This window comes from Macaca thibetana, chromosome 10 (genome assembly GCF_024542745.1).
Source record: "Macaca thibetana thibetana isolate TM-01 chromosome 10, ASM2454274v1, whole genome shotgun sequence".
Classification (NCBI taxonomy): Eukaryota; Metazoa; Chordata; class Mammalia; order Primates; family Cercopithecidae; genus Macaca; species Macaca thibetana.
Window position 1 is genome coordinate 58,197,876 of NC_065587.1, and position 17,860 is coordinate 58,215,735.

The 17,860-nt window shown below is 43.5% G+C and overlaps 1 protein-coding gene and 1 non-coding gene across 2 annotated transcripts in view; both read left to right on the forward strand.

Moving 5' to 3' along the window:
• Window positions 1-17,860, forward strand: part of CHD6 (chromodomain helicase DNA binding protein 6) — an 853,354-nt gene that overhangs the window by 551,501 nt on the left and 283,993 nt on the right. The gene's annotated exons all lie outside the window — the stretch shown is intronic.
• LOC126929924 (small nucleolar RNA SNORA26) lies at window positions 1,568-1,686 on the forward strand. Its single transcript, XR_007717356.1, has one exon. It is a non-coding gene; the product is annotated as a small nucleolar RNA SNORA26 (small nucleolar RNA).

The window sequence follows — 17,860 nt, forward strand, 5'->3', positions numbered from 1 at the left end:
TCTTTCACAAGCCAAACAGAACCTAATTGTTGGAAGACGGCCAACTCTCACTCCAAGAAATAGCAATGTGTTCTATTGAAAATGCAATGTTTTAATAGTTTAATTTCTATGCATTTTAGCTTTGGAGATTAATTTCAAGTTTGGAAAATTAATTTTTTTAATGTAAATTGGCTTTGACTGTGAAAGAGCTGAGATGAAGTTCTGGGGTGTGGCCTCCAATCATAATGACCATCATTTGCATATCAATGGCCTCTCACTTCATTTGCTGCCTTTGCCAACCTCCGAGCTTAGATGGCTCAAGACAGAATGGAAATATGGGAGAAATGCTAGTCGTTCTTCCTTTTCAAAGGTTTAAATACAGGAAGTGCTTTGAAATAAAAATTTCCCCCATGGACTTTTGATGTCAGACTGAGCAGATAAAATAGATGATATTTTATCAAACTTACCAAGATTATAAGAGAGCATGGAATAAATTCCTTAATGCTTGCATGGGTGTACATGCCCTTTGGAATTCTCATTGGGCCTCCTAGAGATTATTCATGCACCCCCAAATATTTATTGACAGTATACTTAGTGCCAGGCACTGTGCTATGTAGTAAGGCTACCCAGAGGAAGAAGACAGATGTAATCATTGTCCTTTGGAGCTTGGAAGTAGGATAGGCAGATCTGAATGAAATGTTGAACAACTATAGAAATATAATTTGTAATAAGGGCTCAGAGGGAAAACTAGAGTATTCTAAGAGTGTATAAGAGGGGGCATCCATGAGCAAAGGGACTAATGAGCAAAGACATGAAGGAAGAACACACGTGAAGAGAATGTGTGTGTGCGTGTGTGTGTGTGTGTGTCTTGGGAAGAAGGAAGGCAGAGGAATTGTTTGGGGTTTAAGAAACAGAAAGACAGTGCAGCAGCAGTGCAGAGAGCAAGAGGAAGAATGGTACACTCGAATGCTATAGACAGTGGCCGGGAGCCTTGGAAAAGATTTTTTTCTTTTTTGAAAGAACAGTAAGAATCCATTAAAGGATACTAAGTAGGGGGACAGGTGATCAGATTTACACTTTTAAGAGATATTTTGATTGTTGTATGGAGATGAGATTCAGAAGGGAGTCTGTGTGGAAGCCAAGAGATCCATTAGGAGGGTGTAGTAGAATCGTGGCTTGGACAAAGCTGGTAGTAGAGTAGATGGAGAAAATGAATGGATTTGATAATTATTTAGGTGATCAAAACAGTGGGACTTGGTGATGGACTGGCTACAGGAGGAGGAGGAAAAGAAGCTGGCATCAAGGATATGTCCAGGTTTCTAGCTCACATAAATGAGTGGGTGGTGGTGTCACTCATGGAGATGCACTCATGCTGGGGGAGGGCATTGGTGTAGAGACTCAAGAGTTCAGTGTTGAACATGTTAGCATGAGGGACCTTTGAGACCACCTTTGAGATGAAAGTAAGTAGCTGAGTACCAGGACTATATTTAGGAAAGCAGGCTGGGCTAGAGATGGACATGTGAGAACCGTCTTAGCCTTGGATTGAGCTACGATTAGATGGTGTCAGAAAAGTGAGAAGCCTTTTCCTGTGCCCTTTTAAGGTTGACACAGTGCCTTAAGAGCCTAACACAGAAGTAAGTAAGTTTCCATAAAACCCAGAGACGATATTGCAAAATTCCTCTTTGGATCATGTCTGGAGTTACAGCTGAAAAAAAAAAGAAAAGAAAAAGAAGAGGAGAATACAAAATGAGCCTCAGGCAGCTCCAAAATTCCTCCTCTGTAAAACTGTCTCCACCACAAATTGTGGCCCTTGGCCCACGCAGTTCTTCTGTGTGCCGTGTGTGATATATTTGCACCTCATTGCTGATGGACTTTTTCTCTTTTCCAGTCCAAACCTTTCTTTTTACCCTCTGATTGGATGATTTCATATCTTTTGTTTTCAAGCTTGCTAATTCTTTCCTCTGTTTGATCAAGTCTGCTGTTGAAGCTATGTAATGAGTTTTTCAGTTCAATTATTCTAGTCTCTATTCCTAGAATTTCTATCTGATTTTGTTTAATTATTCCTATTTCTTTGTCAAATTTCTAATTTTGTTCCTCGATTGTTTTCCACTTTTTTTTTTTTTTTTTTTTTTTTTTTTTGAGACAGAGTCTCACTCTGTTGTCTAGGCTAGAGTGCAGTGGCATGATCTCAGCTCACTGCAACCTCCGCCTCCTGGGTTCAAGCGATTATCTTGCCTCAGCCTCCCAAGTAGCTGGGATTACAGGTGAACACCACCACACCTGGCTAATTTTTGTATTTTTAGTAGAGACAGGGTTTTGCCACGTTGGCCAGGATGGTCTTGAACTCCTGACCTTGTGATCTGCCTGCCTTGGCCTCCCAAAGTGCTGGGATTACAGGTGTGAGCCACCACACCCACCCTGTTTTCCAAGTTTTATTTAATTTTCTATTTGTATTTTCTTGTGATTCACTTAACTTGTTTAAGAGGATTCTGAATTCTCTGTCTCACATTTCATAGATCTTCAATTCTTCTGGGCCTGTTGTTAGAACTTTGTTGTTGTTGTTGTTGTTGTTTTGGTGACATCATATCTCCCTGAGTTTTCTCAATCTTTGTATCTTTACACTGATGTTTGCCTATCTGAGGAAACAGGCACCTCTTCCAGTTTTCGCAGGTGTTCTTTGCTTGTGTTAGACCTTTACTACTTAGTACTGGAATTTAAACACTGACCTGTTGTTTCTCCCCATTTTGGGGAGGACTTACAATGGGCACCAGAACTAAAACACTGCACTGGAGCTAAAGTGTTGTTTTGTCATTGTTTCTTGGTCTAGGGAAAACTTATAGTAAGCACAGGAGGCTAAATGTTGCCCCGAACTATATGGCCACCCTGCCATATGGGAAAGACTTAAGCAGGTACTGGAACTTAATCCTAACCTTTTAGTTGTCTCTGGGCCAAGAAAACGCTTTCTGCAAGTACCTGGGCATCGTGGAAAATCCAGCCAGGCATTTGGGCCTTTCCACGGAGTGTGCCCCGTGCAGCACTATGGCTCCAGCCAGTCTCTTCAACATGGCATCCCCACCAATCAGAGCACAGAGTAGCCACCAAGATCCAAGTGCCAGTGCTGCAGTCCGCATCCTGCTGTTTGTCTCTAAGTCATCCCAGGTGGTTCAGCCCTCCCAGCACTCCCAGTGGTTCCCACGGGACAGAGTGGGCTTCCCTTGAAGATTCCCAGACCATAGAGAGATCAAATGTCCACCTCTAATTCCCTCCTCTAACTCCTGAAACAATGGATTGGGGTAAATTCTCTGTTCATAGCATCCTGCCTGGTTAGGGGAGGGGACAGCACAGTCTGAAACGATGACTTCCCTTACGGGTCACAGATTCTCTCAGTTCTATGGGTCCAGGGTTTTCTCTGCTTCTCCTCCAAGTGCTGGTGTGTTGGTGAGCTCAGGGTGGTATTCTGGTCTTGAATAGTTTTTAGTTGTATTTTTCTGAGAGGAGTGATGCCAAGGGACCTTCTACTCTGCCATCTTGGTGACATCACACCAGTCCAAATTTTTCATCAACACATCATCTACATAGTTTGTATTCTTGCTAAGGATGTACAGTCTGAATCTAATTATCAGAAAACGATCAGACAAATTGAGATTATGGAGCAATATACAAGTCAAGTAGTGTGGCGCTTTCAAAAGTGTCCATTTCATTAAAGACAAAATGAAATTAAATTAAAATAAAAAACAAGGAGACAGGTCAGACGCAGTGGCTCGTGCCTGTAATCCCAGCACTTTGGGAGGCCGAGGCGAGTGGATCACCTGAAAGGTCAGGAGTTCCAGACCAGCCTGGCCAACATGGTGAAACCCCGTCTCTACTAAAAATACAAAAATTAGCTAAGCACAGTGGCAGGCACCTGTAATCCCAGCTACTGGGCAGGCTGAGGCAGGAGAATTGCTTGAACCCAGGAGGTGGAGGTTGCGGTGAGCCAAGATTGTGCCACTGTACTACTGTCTGGGCAACAGAGTGAGAGGCTCCGTCTCAAAAACAAAACAAAAGAAACAAGGAGACAGTTCTGGAATCTTGATTTAAGGAAACCAAGGAGACATAACAACCAAAGGAATACATGACCCTTGATTGGATCCTCCTAAATTGAAAGGAAAAAATTATAAGGGTTATTTTAAGGACAATAGGGAAAATTGAAACATGGTATATTAGATAATATTATTGTATCAATGCTAAATCTCTTGGGGGTGATCATGCTATTGGAGTTATGCAGGAGAATGTCCTGGTTCTCAGGAGGTACGTACTGAAGTGTTTGGGGATGATGTGTTTGCAACTTTCAACTGGTTCAGGAAAAAAAAAAAGTATATACAGATAGAAATGATACAAATATGGGAATGTTTTAACAAATTGGAGACTCTAAGTGAAAAGTATATGGGTATTCATTGTACTACTCTTGTAAATTTTCTTTAAGTTTTAAATTTTTCAAGAGAAAAAGTTAAAGAAATTGCAATGACTTCTAAGACCAACTATCCAGAGTTAGGCCAGACTTCACAAGCTATGGGTATAATCTTCCACAAGACACAAGACTGCCCTCACTTCAGACACCAGCTGCAAGTTTGGGGATCCCCAGGCCACTCTCACATCTGACCAACTGGCTACAAACTCGGGAGTTCTCGTTACCCCCTCAAGTTTGATAATTCACTAGAATCACTCACAGAACTCAGGAAAGTTCTGTCCTTACAATTATAGTTTTATTATAGCACAAGGATATGAATCAGAACTAGCCACAAGGAGAATACATAGGCCAAGGTCTGAGAGGGTTCCAGATGCAAAACTTCCATTGTCTTCTCCTAGTGGAGTCAGGGCTCATTGCCCTCCCCGCATGTTAATATGTGACAATACACAAGGTACCGCCAATCAAGGAAGCTCACCTAAATTAGTGTCCAGAGCTTTCACTGGGGTCTTACTTTGTAGGCGTGATCGATTGAATCACTGGCTATGCCCCACCTGCTTCTCCTCCTCTGAGGAGTGATATCACATGGCTAAAAGCCCCATTCCTCTAATCACACCATGGTTCTTCCTAGTGTGGCCTGCTCCCACCCTGAGTCATCTCATTAGCTTAAACTATCAAGGTCCACCACCATGCAAAACAGAGACACTCCTCTCATTCAGAAAATTCCAATTATTTACAGGTTATCTACCTTCTAAGAACCCAGGACAAAGGCAAGCCAACTTTTTCATTTTTTTTGTCCAGGCTGAAGTGCAGCGGCACAATCTTAGGTCACTGCATCCTCCACCTCCCGGGTTCAAGCAATTCTCCTGCCTCAGCCTTCACGGTAGCTAGGATAACAGGCACCCGTCACCACGCCCAGCTATTTTTTTTTTTTTTTTTTTTTTTTTTTGTATTTTCAGTAGAGACGGGGTTTCACCAAGTAGACCAGGCTGGTCTCAAACTCCTGACCTCTGGCGATCTGCCCACCTCGGCCTCCCAAAGTGCTGGGATTATAGGCATGAGCCACTGCCCCGGCCCAACTTTTTTATTACACAGAATTAAGAGTTTAAAAAAAAATTGTATATGCAAATATTTAAAACATCCATCCAGCACCACAGTAGGTGGGCCTAGAGCACTAGAATTAAAAAAGAAAAAAAATTAATAACTGCTAGACTCCAGGGATATTGTTTCAGCTCCATGCTCCCTCCAAACAGCAGCAAAATCTGTTTGCATCTTGAATTTGAAGAGGCTACTCAGATGTCTCAACAATTCCCATTTCAAAGGCATTAGGATAAGTCATTTCACTTTTCTACACCGGGCCAGCCACAAACAGTAAATATACAGTTGTGTAGGAGTGACAAATGAAAGGAAATAATTTACATCTGTTGCCCAATATGTTCCAATTCAATTTACTATGCCAAATTCTTATGATAATCACAGCCTATACTACTTCAGTCAAATCAGATCCCTCTAACTCTCCAACCCAAACAGGGAGGAACTCAGGATTCATGAGCAGTGTGAAAAATCACTGTATAATTGCAAATTAGAACCATAATCAGCCCTCTGGACCCTGAGCCCTCTTCATCACTATGCTGTGAACCAAGATGACTTCTTGTGAATGTATCTGCAGGAGAAAAACACCAAAGCACTGACAGAGAGCAAACCCTTGTTCCTAGACCCAGTGGAGAGAACAGAGGGAAGAAATGTCTGTAAAAAAATGAAACGAGGAGGCTTGTTATTCAACAAATGGGGGCTCTAGGAGATTAGTGTTCTCTCTATAGCTAGTTTTTAATTAATCATTTATTTGTTTATTTATTTTAGTTTTTGAGATGGAGTTTCACTCGGTCGCCCAGGCTGGAGTGCAATGGTGCAATCTCAGTTCACTGCAACCTCTGCCTCCCAGGTTCAAGTGATTCTCCTGCCTCAGCCTCCTGAGTAGCTGGGATTACAGTCTGCGCCACCACACTCAGCTAATTTTTTTGTATTTTTAGTAGATATGGGGTTTCACCATGTTGGCAGGCTGGTCTCAAACTCCTGACCTCATGATCTGCCTGCCTCGGCCTCCCAAAGTGCTGAGATTACAGGCGTGAGCCACCGTGCCCAGCCACTAGTTTATTTTTAAATACGAAAGTGACGACTGGGCCTAGTGGCTCATGCCTGTAATCCCAGCACTTTGGGAGGCCGAGGCAGGTGTATCACCTGAGATCAGGCATTCAAGAACAGCCTGACCAACATGGTGGAACCCTGGCTCTACTAAAAATACAAAAAATTACCAGGGCATGGTGGCGGGCACCTGTAATCCCAGCTGCTCGGGAGGCTGAGGCAGGAGAATGGCTTCAACCCGGGAGGCGGAGGTTGCAGTGAGCCAAGATGGTGCCATTGCACTCCAGCCTGGGCAACAAGAGCAAAACTCCGTTAAAAAAGAAAAGAAAGAAAGAAAGAAAAAGAAAGAAAGAGAGAAAAAGAAAGAAAGAAAGAAAGAGAAAGAAAGAAGAGAGAAAGAAAGAGAGAAAGAAAAGAGAGAAAGAAAGAGAGAAAGAAAGAAAGAAAGAGAGAAAGAGAAGAGAAAGAGAGAAAGAAGAGAGAAAGAGAAGAAGAAGAAAGAGAGAGAAGAGAGAGAGAGAGAGAGAGAGAGAGAAAGAAAGAAAGAGAAAGAAAGAGAGAGAGAAAGAGATGCATGCATGTAGTATTTTTTGTTTTTTGTGTGTTTTGTTGTTGTTCAAACAGTAAAAGGAGTGACATTCAAAATATTTAATGACTGTTGCAACTAGGGCACAGACCAATCAGGATGACGGATTCAAAGCCACTACGCTGTACTGGGGAGTACCTACTGCACAGCAGATTGGATATACAACAAAGAAAGAGGTCTCTTACCCCAGACTCCCAGCTGCACTCGCCAGAGGTAACCACGTTTATTTCTCAGGACTTATTCCAGAAATGTTTCATGCATCTACCAGCATATCTCTGTGCCTATATATCCCTTTTTGTCTAGAGCATTGCTTTTGAAAACACCATACTGTTCTGTGGCATAGTTTTTTCTTTTAACAATGTATTTTGGCCAGGTACTGTGGCTCACACCTGTAATCCCAACACTTTGCAAGGCCGAGAAATTTGCCCGGTATGCTGGTATGCGCCTGTAGTCCCAGCTACTCAGGAAGCTGAGATGGGAGGATCACTTGAGCCCAGGAGTTCCAGGCTGTAGTGAGCTATGATCCAGCACTCCGGACTGGAGGACAGAGTGAGACAAACAAACAATGTATCTTAGACATCGTTTGTTCTACATCTGTAGCTCATTTTTGTTACACTTTAGCAATGCTACTCAAAGTTTGGTCTGTTTACCAGTGCAGAAACCGTTTGCTACTGGCTTGAGAAAAGATAAGGGAGGAGCTTACACCAGAATGCAAATCAACTATGTCTCTAAGTGCACTGTTTATTTCTGTTGATATATACCCATGACCGTTGAACAACACAGGGGTTAGGGGCAATGACCCCTAGGCAATCGAAAATCCACCCATAACTTTTGACTATCCCCAAAACATGACTATTAATATCCTACTGTTAACTGGAAACCTACCAGTCAACATAAACAGTGGATTGGCACATATTTTGTATGTTATATGTATTTTATGCTGTATTATTACAATAAGATAAGCTAGAGAAAATAAAATATTAATAAAATAAGGAAAACGTATTTGCAATTCATTAATTGGAAGTGGACTGTCATAAAGGTCTACATCTTCACCATCTTCACAATGAGTAGGCTGAGGAGGAGAAGGAGGAGGAGGAGGAGGAGGAGGAAAAGAAAACTTTGGTCTTGCTGCCTCTGAGGTGGCAGAGGTGGAAGAGGTGGAGAAGGGGAAAGGGAGGTAAGACAGGCAGGCATATTTGGTCTAATTTTTATTGAAAAAAATCCACACATAAATGGACTTGTGCAGTTCAAACCCATGTTGTTCAAGGGTCAACTATAGATATATTTTTCTTTTTGTCAGAAAGACTCTCTTGATAAAGTCATTATTTACATTCTGGCTCAAGTTCCTTATCTCCTAGTCAGCCAGTAACAAACAACAGACTGTCTATTTTGAGAAGCACAGCCCCAGAGCATATACTTTAATAAGTTCTTTAACCAGTCCCCTCTTGATGAGCAATTGGGTTCACACAAGTGAACATTCTCGTATGCACACGTCTTCATGCACTTGGGAGAGGATTTCCGTAGCAGAGTCCTAGGAGTATCGAGGATGTGCAATTGATGAAAAAGCTGGTTATGATGGTGCCAGAGAATTAGAAGTGACCTCAGAGTCACTTCTAAATCAAAAATAATGGGTTATTCAACATGAAATTGAGTCATCCAATTGTCACATTTCATTGATGAGAAAGCCAAAACCAGAAAGGTAAAAGCAAGGCCCAAAGTCTAACAAGTCAGTGTCAGGAATGGGACCAACTACTCTGAAAGGCACTGGGTGTCAGCAGAACAACGACCTAGACACAAGGCCTTAGGGCCTGAGCTAAGGGGATGGATGGGTTGACTTTCTCTCCTCCAGCAGTATAACTGGAAACAAGGGTACCTCAGGGTCACCCCAGGGCCTAATCTACAGGAAATCCAGGTTCTGTTTTAATGGGTGCTGCTGAGCTTCCTAGGAACACTCGTGAAGGAGACTTTGGAGCACACTGCTGAGGCCTGTCTTATGCTGCCTCATGGAGGAAAGAAGCAAAAGGCCACATTAGACCAGGATATCCTAAGAAGACAGAAAATTTATTAAGACCTGGAACTTTGAAGAGTTCAGTGATAGTGGGCTCTGGTCAGAGAAAAAGAGGAACAGTAAAAAGGAACTAGGAGCAAATGAAGGATCAAAATGATAGAGAACAGAGCCATATAAGACATGGATGAGGTAGAGGTTCTACAAAAGCTAAAAATGTGGTCACAGATTTAAAAGGAGAAACAGAGCAATGAAGTCCTGGAAGCCAAGAGAGAAAATTTCCAAGAAGAAATAAGCAGACAGCAACAGCAAAAGTTGCAGAGGACTCAAATGAGATGAGGACTTTAAAAGAACCCATGGATTTGGCAACATGGAAGCCACTGGCAGCCTTGTGGAGTCACTTCAGTAAAGCAGGGCCAGCAGAATTCAGACTGCAGTGTATGGAGGAGGGGATGGGAAGTGAGAAAATTGAGCCACTGAGTGTAGACGGTAATTCTTGGACAGACTGGTTGGGAAAGAAGAGAGAAAAAAAGGAGAGTAGAAGGTGGCTGCTAGGGGACATAAGAGTGTATCCTGTAACATTTTTACTCAACCTCTGTGTGCACAGGCAGGTCACTCACTCTCAGGGCCAGAGGTCGCTGGGGGAGAGAAAGGGGAGTCCCAGCTTCCTGTACCAGCCTTCACTGAATCGTGGTTCCCTTAAGATTTGTATAAATTAGCCATAGTAATAGAACTCTGTGCCCACACTGTTTGCAAGATGTGTGCATGGGGTATGATAATAACAATAGCCACCATCTATTGAGAACATATTTATGCAAAGCTAAGAGCTTTACATAAATTATCTCATTTAATCCTTACAACAACTCTGCGAGGTAAGCCTTATACTTTTTTCTTCAATTCAAAAATGGTAAAACCTGAGACACAGAAGGCTTAATTAGCCTGCTACAGGCCATCCAGCAAATAAATGCAGCAACGGGATTCAAACCCCAGTTCATCACACTCCAATGCCTGTGCTCCTATTAAACCAGAGTCCCACAAGCTGGACTCTATGAATCACACGCAATAGGCTCATGTGGGAAACTTTTCAAAAATCCAAAAGCCCAGGTTCCATGAAAGATATACTGACTTTTTTTAAATAAAAACTGGAGCCCAGAATCTGAAATCTCCACAAATGATACTATCAAGCTCTGCAAATGATTCCTATGCTCACGGAAGTCTTCTAAGGCAAAGTATCTACCTCCTTACTGTGTGAGCTGCCTGCCCTTGGTCTTCATCCACCTTAGAATTCACACGGGCTTCCTGAGGATAAAGACAGCCTGGCCTGCTTATTTGAGATAAAGTAGCCTCCCAAGGCCTTAACCTGGACCTACTAAGTGAGCATGTCCACGGGGAAGGCCAGCAGTCTGTTATATATATTTAGCAAGCTCCCCAGGCAATTACTATCTTCAGAGAAGACTGAGAAACTCTGTTCAGTTATTCACAGCTAAAAGTATCCTACATGCTATCCTGGGTTCTAATCTAGGTTCTAACACTTAATCATTCCAAGCTTCACTTTCCTATAAAATGGGCACAAATGTGCCTGCCTGGCAGCGCTGTCGTGAAGAATAGATACCGTACCAATTTAGGATTAGAATTACCTGCTTACGACAAAAACAAAATAACAATGGCTTAAACGAGGGGGTTTATTTTTCCCTCAGGTTAAAGTCTAGAGGTAAGCAATCCAGAGCCGGTATGAGGTCTGGGAGGAAAGACTCTTGCTATTAGTCTGCCCTTTCATCAGTAACACATCGCCTCTTGACACCAAATGGCACATGAGGCTCCAGCCATTTTGTCTACAGCCCTGGGTAAAGAGAAGAAGGGATTCACCACCCAGGCAGGCCAGATCCCCTTAAGGAGTATATCAAAAGGTCCTCGTGATACTTCCGGTTTATATTGCATTGATCAGAACTTAGATACGGGCCCACACCTAGTTGCAAAGAAGGTTAGGATCTTTTTGTTCAGTATCAGGTCTTTGCCACCCCAAATAAATCAGGCCTCTGTTATTTAAAAAAAAAAAAAAAAAAGAGAGAGAGAGAGAGAGGAGAATAAATATTGGTGTTTCAGCCAGGCTCAGTAGCTCACGCCTGTATTCCCAGTCCTTTGGGAGGCCGAGGCAGGTAGATCACCTAAGGTTAGCAGTTCAAGACCAGCCTGGCCAACATGCAGAAGCCCCATCTCTACTAAAAATACAAAAATCAGTGGGACGTGGGGGTGCACGCCTGTAGTCCTAGCTACTTGGGAGGCTGAAGCACAAGAATTGCTTGAACCCAGGAGACAGAGATTGCAGTGAGCTGAGATCATGCCACTGCACTCCAGCCTTGGTGACAGAGCAAGATTCTGTCTCAAAAAAAAAAAAAAAATTGGTGTCTCAGTCACAAGAATGTGCCTCTGCAAACTTCTCACTGCAGGGAGCTGAGGGCACCAGCTGCTGTGCTTTAAAATCTACTGGCTACACCTCCCCTGGAGATGCACCCCACCAATGACTGAGTGCTGAGTACAGAGTCAGACCCAGTTCAAACAGACAAGAGACTCCTTTGTTAGCTGACTTTGGCTCAAGACTCCCTGAGGGTTTTGGAGAACCTTTGTTAGAATGCACCTTCCTTCTACTGCAGGGCAATACGGAATGCCAACCCAGCCTTCTCTCCCTCTCTCCTTTTCTTGGGGTCAGTGGCTCTCCTGGCCTTGTCTAACTCCCTCCCTCCTTCCTTTCACACAAGTATTTCCCCTCGTAAAACAACTGCATGTTTCATCCCATCTTGGTGTCCATTTCTCAAAGCAGCTGACTAACAAAAATGGCAAGTCAATTCACAGTTCCCAGCACAGTTCAGTAATACACATAACACCTGTGGAACTCTTCGATGGGAATGGAGTAGACAATAAATAATAGCTGTGCAGGGGGAGAAGGAGGAAGTAGGGCAGGGCCAACCATGGAGAAAGGAATGTTTTACTGAAAGGTGGGGACACAGGGTCTGAGGCAAATCACTGTTTGATTCTTCTTCACCCCTGAAGTATCTCCATTACAGTAACATTTGGTTAACCACAGCATCAAAGTCAGTGTGAAGAGGGGTATATAGATTCAGGTAATTGTCATAAACCTGTAATCGAGGCCAAAGCAGGAGGATCACTTGAAGCCAGGAGTTCAAGACCAGGCTAGGCAACATGGCAAGACTCCGTTTCTACACAAAAATACAAAAAATAGCTGGGTGTGGTGGCGTGACCCTGTAGTCCCAGCCACTTGGGAGGCTGAGTGGGGAGGATCACTTGAGCCTGGGAGGCAGAGGTTGCAGTGAGCCGAGATCATGCCACTGTACTCCAGCCTGGGTGACAGAGAGAGATTCTTTCTCAAAAAAAAAAAAAAAAAAATTGTAATCACAGTACAACTGAATTGGGATTAGTTCACCAATCATTTCAAGTCATTTTTCAACAAAAACAAAGAGGAAAAAAGGCTGTGGTGCAAGCCCCAAGACAAAATCACACAAAATAAACGCAATGTCCCGAGCAACTCTAGTCCTCATGCTGGAAAAACAGTGACCAGATTATTTGTGATGGTGATGTAAGAACACTATTTCCATGAGAACTGTTCAGTGTGGAAGCAAAAGCACAATCTCTACAAAAATAATAAAGAATTTCAGCTGGGCACTCACATCTGTAATCCCAGCACTTTGGGAGGCCAAGGTGGGCGGATCACCTGAGATCAGGAGGAGTTCAGGACCAGCCTGGCCAACATGGTGAGACCTCGTTTCTACTAAAATACAAAAATTAGCCAGGCATGATGGCAGGTGCCTGTAATCCCAGCTACTCGGGAGGCTGAGGTAGGAGAATCGCTTGAACCCAGGAAGTGTAGGTTGCAGTGAGCTGAGATTGCACCATTGTACTCCAGCCTGGGTGACAGAGCGAGACTCTGTCTCAAAAAAAAAAAAAAAGTAATAATAATAAAGAATTTCAAAGAGAAAACACAGGGTGAGAGAAGGTGCAGTGGGGGCACAAGGTGGATGTGAATCTGTATATGACACAAAAGTTCCCTGGGACTTAACCGACATCATGTATGTGGCACATGGTAGGAGCCTAATAAATGACGGTTACTCAGATACATGAATAGCTCCCTCATGGTTGTAGATCACCACTCACAGATCCATTAAAGAAATATTTGTAGGCCAGGCGCGGTGGCTCATGCCTGTAATCCCAGCACTTTGGGAGGCCGAGGCGGGTGGATTACAAGGTCAGGAGATCGAGGCCCTCCTGGCCAACATGGTGAAACCCCGTCTCTACTTAAAATACAAAAATTAGCCAGGCATGGTGGCAGGTGCCTGTAGTCTCAGCTACTCAGGAGGCTGAGGCAGGAGAATCACTTGAACCTGGAAGGCAGAGGTTGCGGTGAGCCGAGATCGCACTTTAGCTCGGGCAACAGAGCAAGAATCCGTCTCAAAAAAAGAAAGAAAGAAAGAAAGATTTGCAGAAAGCCTACCACGTGCCAGGTTCCGTACTAGGCACCAATGATGTCACCATGAATAAGAAAGTTGAAGTCCTTTCCCCTACAGTCCTTCAGAGAAATCTCCTTTGCAGACATTTTACATGGATCCCTCTACCTCTGTCTTTCTACGTTCACAGACTGAATGCGAACCCACATCTATCAGACTTAAAGCTCATATGGGCTGGTCCAATGGTAATGTGTTATCCAAATTTATTAACATTAGTGTCACTAAGATTGCTATGCAACTCACCACTGCTAAATTTGATTTGTCTTTTGAAAAATTAAAGTAAAAGTTGGACAGGGACGGCGGCTTACACCTATAATCCCAGCACTTTGGGAGGCAGAGGTGGGTGGATCACGAGGTCAGGAGATCAAGACCATCCTGGCTAACATGGTGAAACCCCGTCTTTACTAAAAGTACAAAAAATTAGCCGGGTGTGGTGGCAGGCACCTGTAGTCCCAGCTACTCGGGAGGCTAAGGCAGGAGAATGGCATGAACCCGGGAGGCAGAGCTTGCAGTGAGCCGAAAGCACGCCACTGCACTCTAACCTGGGTGACAGAGAGAGACTGCATCTTAAAAAACAAAAAAAAAAAATTAAAGTAAAGTAAAAGTTAAAAATAATGCCCATTCGAATTGCTTCTGAAATATTCTCTTGATCTCTGAAACCAAGTAGACTCACCCATGTAGAATCATCCTTGATGCAACCTTGGATTTCTATTGGCCTTTGTATTCGTCATCTATTGTTGCTTAACAAATTATCCCAAAACTTAACAGCTTAAAATAACAAGCATTTATTATCTCATAGAGCCAAGGAGTGACTTAGCTGCATGGCCTGGCTCATGGTCTCTCATGAGGTTTCTTGCCATCAAGGTGTTAGCCAGGGATTCAGTCTCCGAAGGCTTGACTGGGGCTGGAGGATCTGCTCCCAAGGTGGTACTCTGACATGACTAACAAGGTGGCACTGGCTGTTGACAGTAGGCTCAGTTCTTTACTACATGGGTCTCTCCTTAAGGCTCCTAATGACATGGCAGCTGGTTTTCCCTAGAGCATGATAGGAAGACAGAGACAAAACCAGAGACAGAGAGACCAAGAGACAAGCTATGATGTATTTTAACCTGATCTGAGAAGTGACATACCATAACTTCTCCTGCATTCTGTTTTTGGTGTTTTGTTTTTGTTTCTGTTTGTTTGTTCGAGACAGGGTCTTGATCTGTCACCCAGGTTGGAGTGCAATGGCATGAACACAGTTCACTGCAGCCTCAACCTCCTGGGCCTCAGCCTCTGTAGTATCTGGAACTACAGACTCACACTACTATGCCCGGCTAGTTTTTATAGTTTTTTTAGAGACGAGGTCTCATTTTATTGTCCAGGCTGGTCTCGAACTCCTGGGCTCAAGCAATCCTCCTGCCTCGGCCTCCCAAAGTGCTGGGATTACAGGCATGAGCCACTGTGCCTGGCCCCGCTTCTCCTGCATTCTGCTGGTGACACAGACCATTGCTGGTACTATATGGGAGGGGACCAGATAGGGGTTGCAAACCAGGAGGCAGGATCATTGGTGGCCCTCTTAGAAACTGGTTACCACAGTCTCCAAGAAGAACCCCCTCTCCCCAAACTTCACCTAAAAGCTGGAACAGGGAGGTGCGCAAATTTCACTGTTTCAAAATACAGAGGCACACAGCAAACAGTGAATTTAATCTGTCCTGGAAACTCATGTTTTAAGCCCAGTGGAACTGCTTTTCCTCAATTATACTTGAGCATCATGCCAATAGCCTGCACAGAAGGACATTATAAGAAAGAGCTCCAATTAAGTCATTGCTGTATTGCATCACTGTTCAGTCAGCTGACCCATGGGAAAAATCTTTCTTCAGTCTCAGGGTCAGGAAAAGTTGAGCTTCTCCCAAATATTTGTTTTTCTCATATAAAATCTAGAATTTTGCTACCACTCACATTTCCCTCTTTACTTTGGCCGTTCGGAAGCTCGGAGCCAAACGTGTAAGTAAGCCTTTGCTGGTGTTGACATTTTTGAGCTAATGTCATCTGGGAGTTATTTCTTCCACTTGTTTTCTATTTTCCCTAACTCCCTCAACTTTTTGTCTTATCCTTTTGTATATTTTGTACTTTGGTAATTCCCCTCAAAGCTTTTGTGGATTGAGATGGAGTTTAAATACACAATAAAATGAGTTTTTGCCCAAAAGACTGATGACCTGCATGTGCCATCTAGTGGTGAGAGAGACAACTGCAAGAATAGAAATCTCCCTCATTTTTCAGATGTGTTTTGGATGGAGAGTGGGGAGTAGTGGGCAAGGGAAGAGGAGAGAGACCAGGCCTCCTCTGTGTGCTTTGTCAGGAAATTGAGACTGGTGAGTATTAAGAAGCCTCTAGGCAGGGCCAAGGAGCAGGTGATTCAATGGCTGGAACTGAAAATAATTTATCGGAATCTGAAGAAAAAAATCAAAAAATAGTGAAGAATGAAGGCACTGGCAGTGGAAGGGTTAAGAAAAAAAAGTGCTAGTAAAAGTAAACAATGAAAATAGACCTGATTCAAGCAAGTAATCACTTGAAAGGTGCTTAATGTAGGTTGATTGCAGATGTGACCAGCCATTTTTTAAACATTCACATTAACTGTAGAAAGAAGGTTAGAGTCCAGTGTTTTTATTTTACTTCAGAGAAAACTGGGGCACAGAAGCATTAAGCACTTGTTCAAAGTCATACAGTCTGTGAGTCCCAGGTCCAGGGCAACTACTGGACCAGTCCTCTTTCCCCAGCACCACCCTACTCCTAACTGTACGTAGCAGATGCTCATTTGGGCTTTCCTTTTGCACACAGGATTTCAAAATAAAAATGAGGTCATCACATAAAAATGCTGGATCCAGCATATTTTCAATGAATTATTACTAGCTGGTTTTGTAGCTACGTCTTGACCTACCCCAAAAAATATCAGGGTAGCGGTTCAAAGCACTGGCTTCGTTAATCTTCACTATGTGGCAAGTCATCAGTTCACAATGACAGAGAAGGATTCGAGAAGCCAATGGCAGTAGGTGAGGGAGCCCCAATCTGGGGAAGAGAAAGTAAATTCAGTCATCTACCATGTTAACCTAAGCATCTGCTCTGGACCAGGTTCCAGGCAGGATGCTAGGATGGCAATATCAACAATGCGCTGGCAATGTCTGGAGCTATATGTATCCCGTCTCCCTGTACCCTGACATGTGTTCTTGGACACAACTTCAGCCAAAACTGAGGCATAGCTTGGATCTGGAGGGCCCTTGAAGACCTAGCCCAGGGATCTACAGTCTCAAGTGGAATGTCTTGGAAACAGCCTGAAGTCAAGGACCACTGAGGGGGCTGGAGATACTGTCTAAAAAGGAACATGAGACATTACCATGTTAGACAGCACAAATATGGAACATTTTAATCATCTGAGAGAGTTCTATTGAACAGCACTGGCCAAGAGTGCCCTTTCCCGGATTTTCTGCTCCTCTGAGTCCTACCAGTTCTCCTAAGCCCTTCAAATATCAGCAGAGACTGATATGAGTCACTGATTCCTGGAAAAGGCAGAGCTCTGGGACAATGGCTGTTCCAAGTTGACGTCCTCAGAGGTACAAATGACACACCAGAGACAGAGGGCATCTGAAGTTGTTTCTTAAACTTTCCAGGCTTCTGTGCCGGTAACGGGTGCCAGAGGGGGCAAAAAGAACAGAAGGAATATTGAGGGGCTCAACCGTTGAGATCAGAAAGACCCAATTTCCTATCGAGGTTCTCCATTACTGGTTGGGTAATCTTTAGGCAAAGCCTTTGGGCGCCAGTTTTCTTACCAGCAAAAACTGAGAACTATGTTTGTCACAAAGATTAAATGAGACAGTGGATGAGACAGTGTCTGGCTCGTGGTTAAGTGTAGATTTCTTACTCATCTCTTCTTGCCCTTTTGGAGGCTAATTTCCACTCTGCCAAGGATAAGAACCACATGTCACCTTCTCATCAGGTGACAGGTGGAGGCTAGTCATGGCTAGCTATTCCACTCATTCTGTTAATGAATATTTGTTATGAAAACAGCAACTGGCCAGGTGTGGTGGCTCACACCTGTAATCCCAGCACTTTGGATCACCTGAGGTCAGAAGTTTGAGACCAGCCTGACCAACATGGTGAAACCCCATCTCTACTAAATACAAAAAATTAGCTGGGCATGGTGGTGC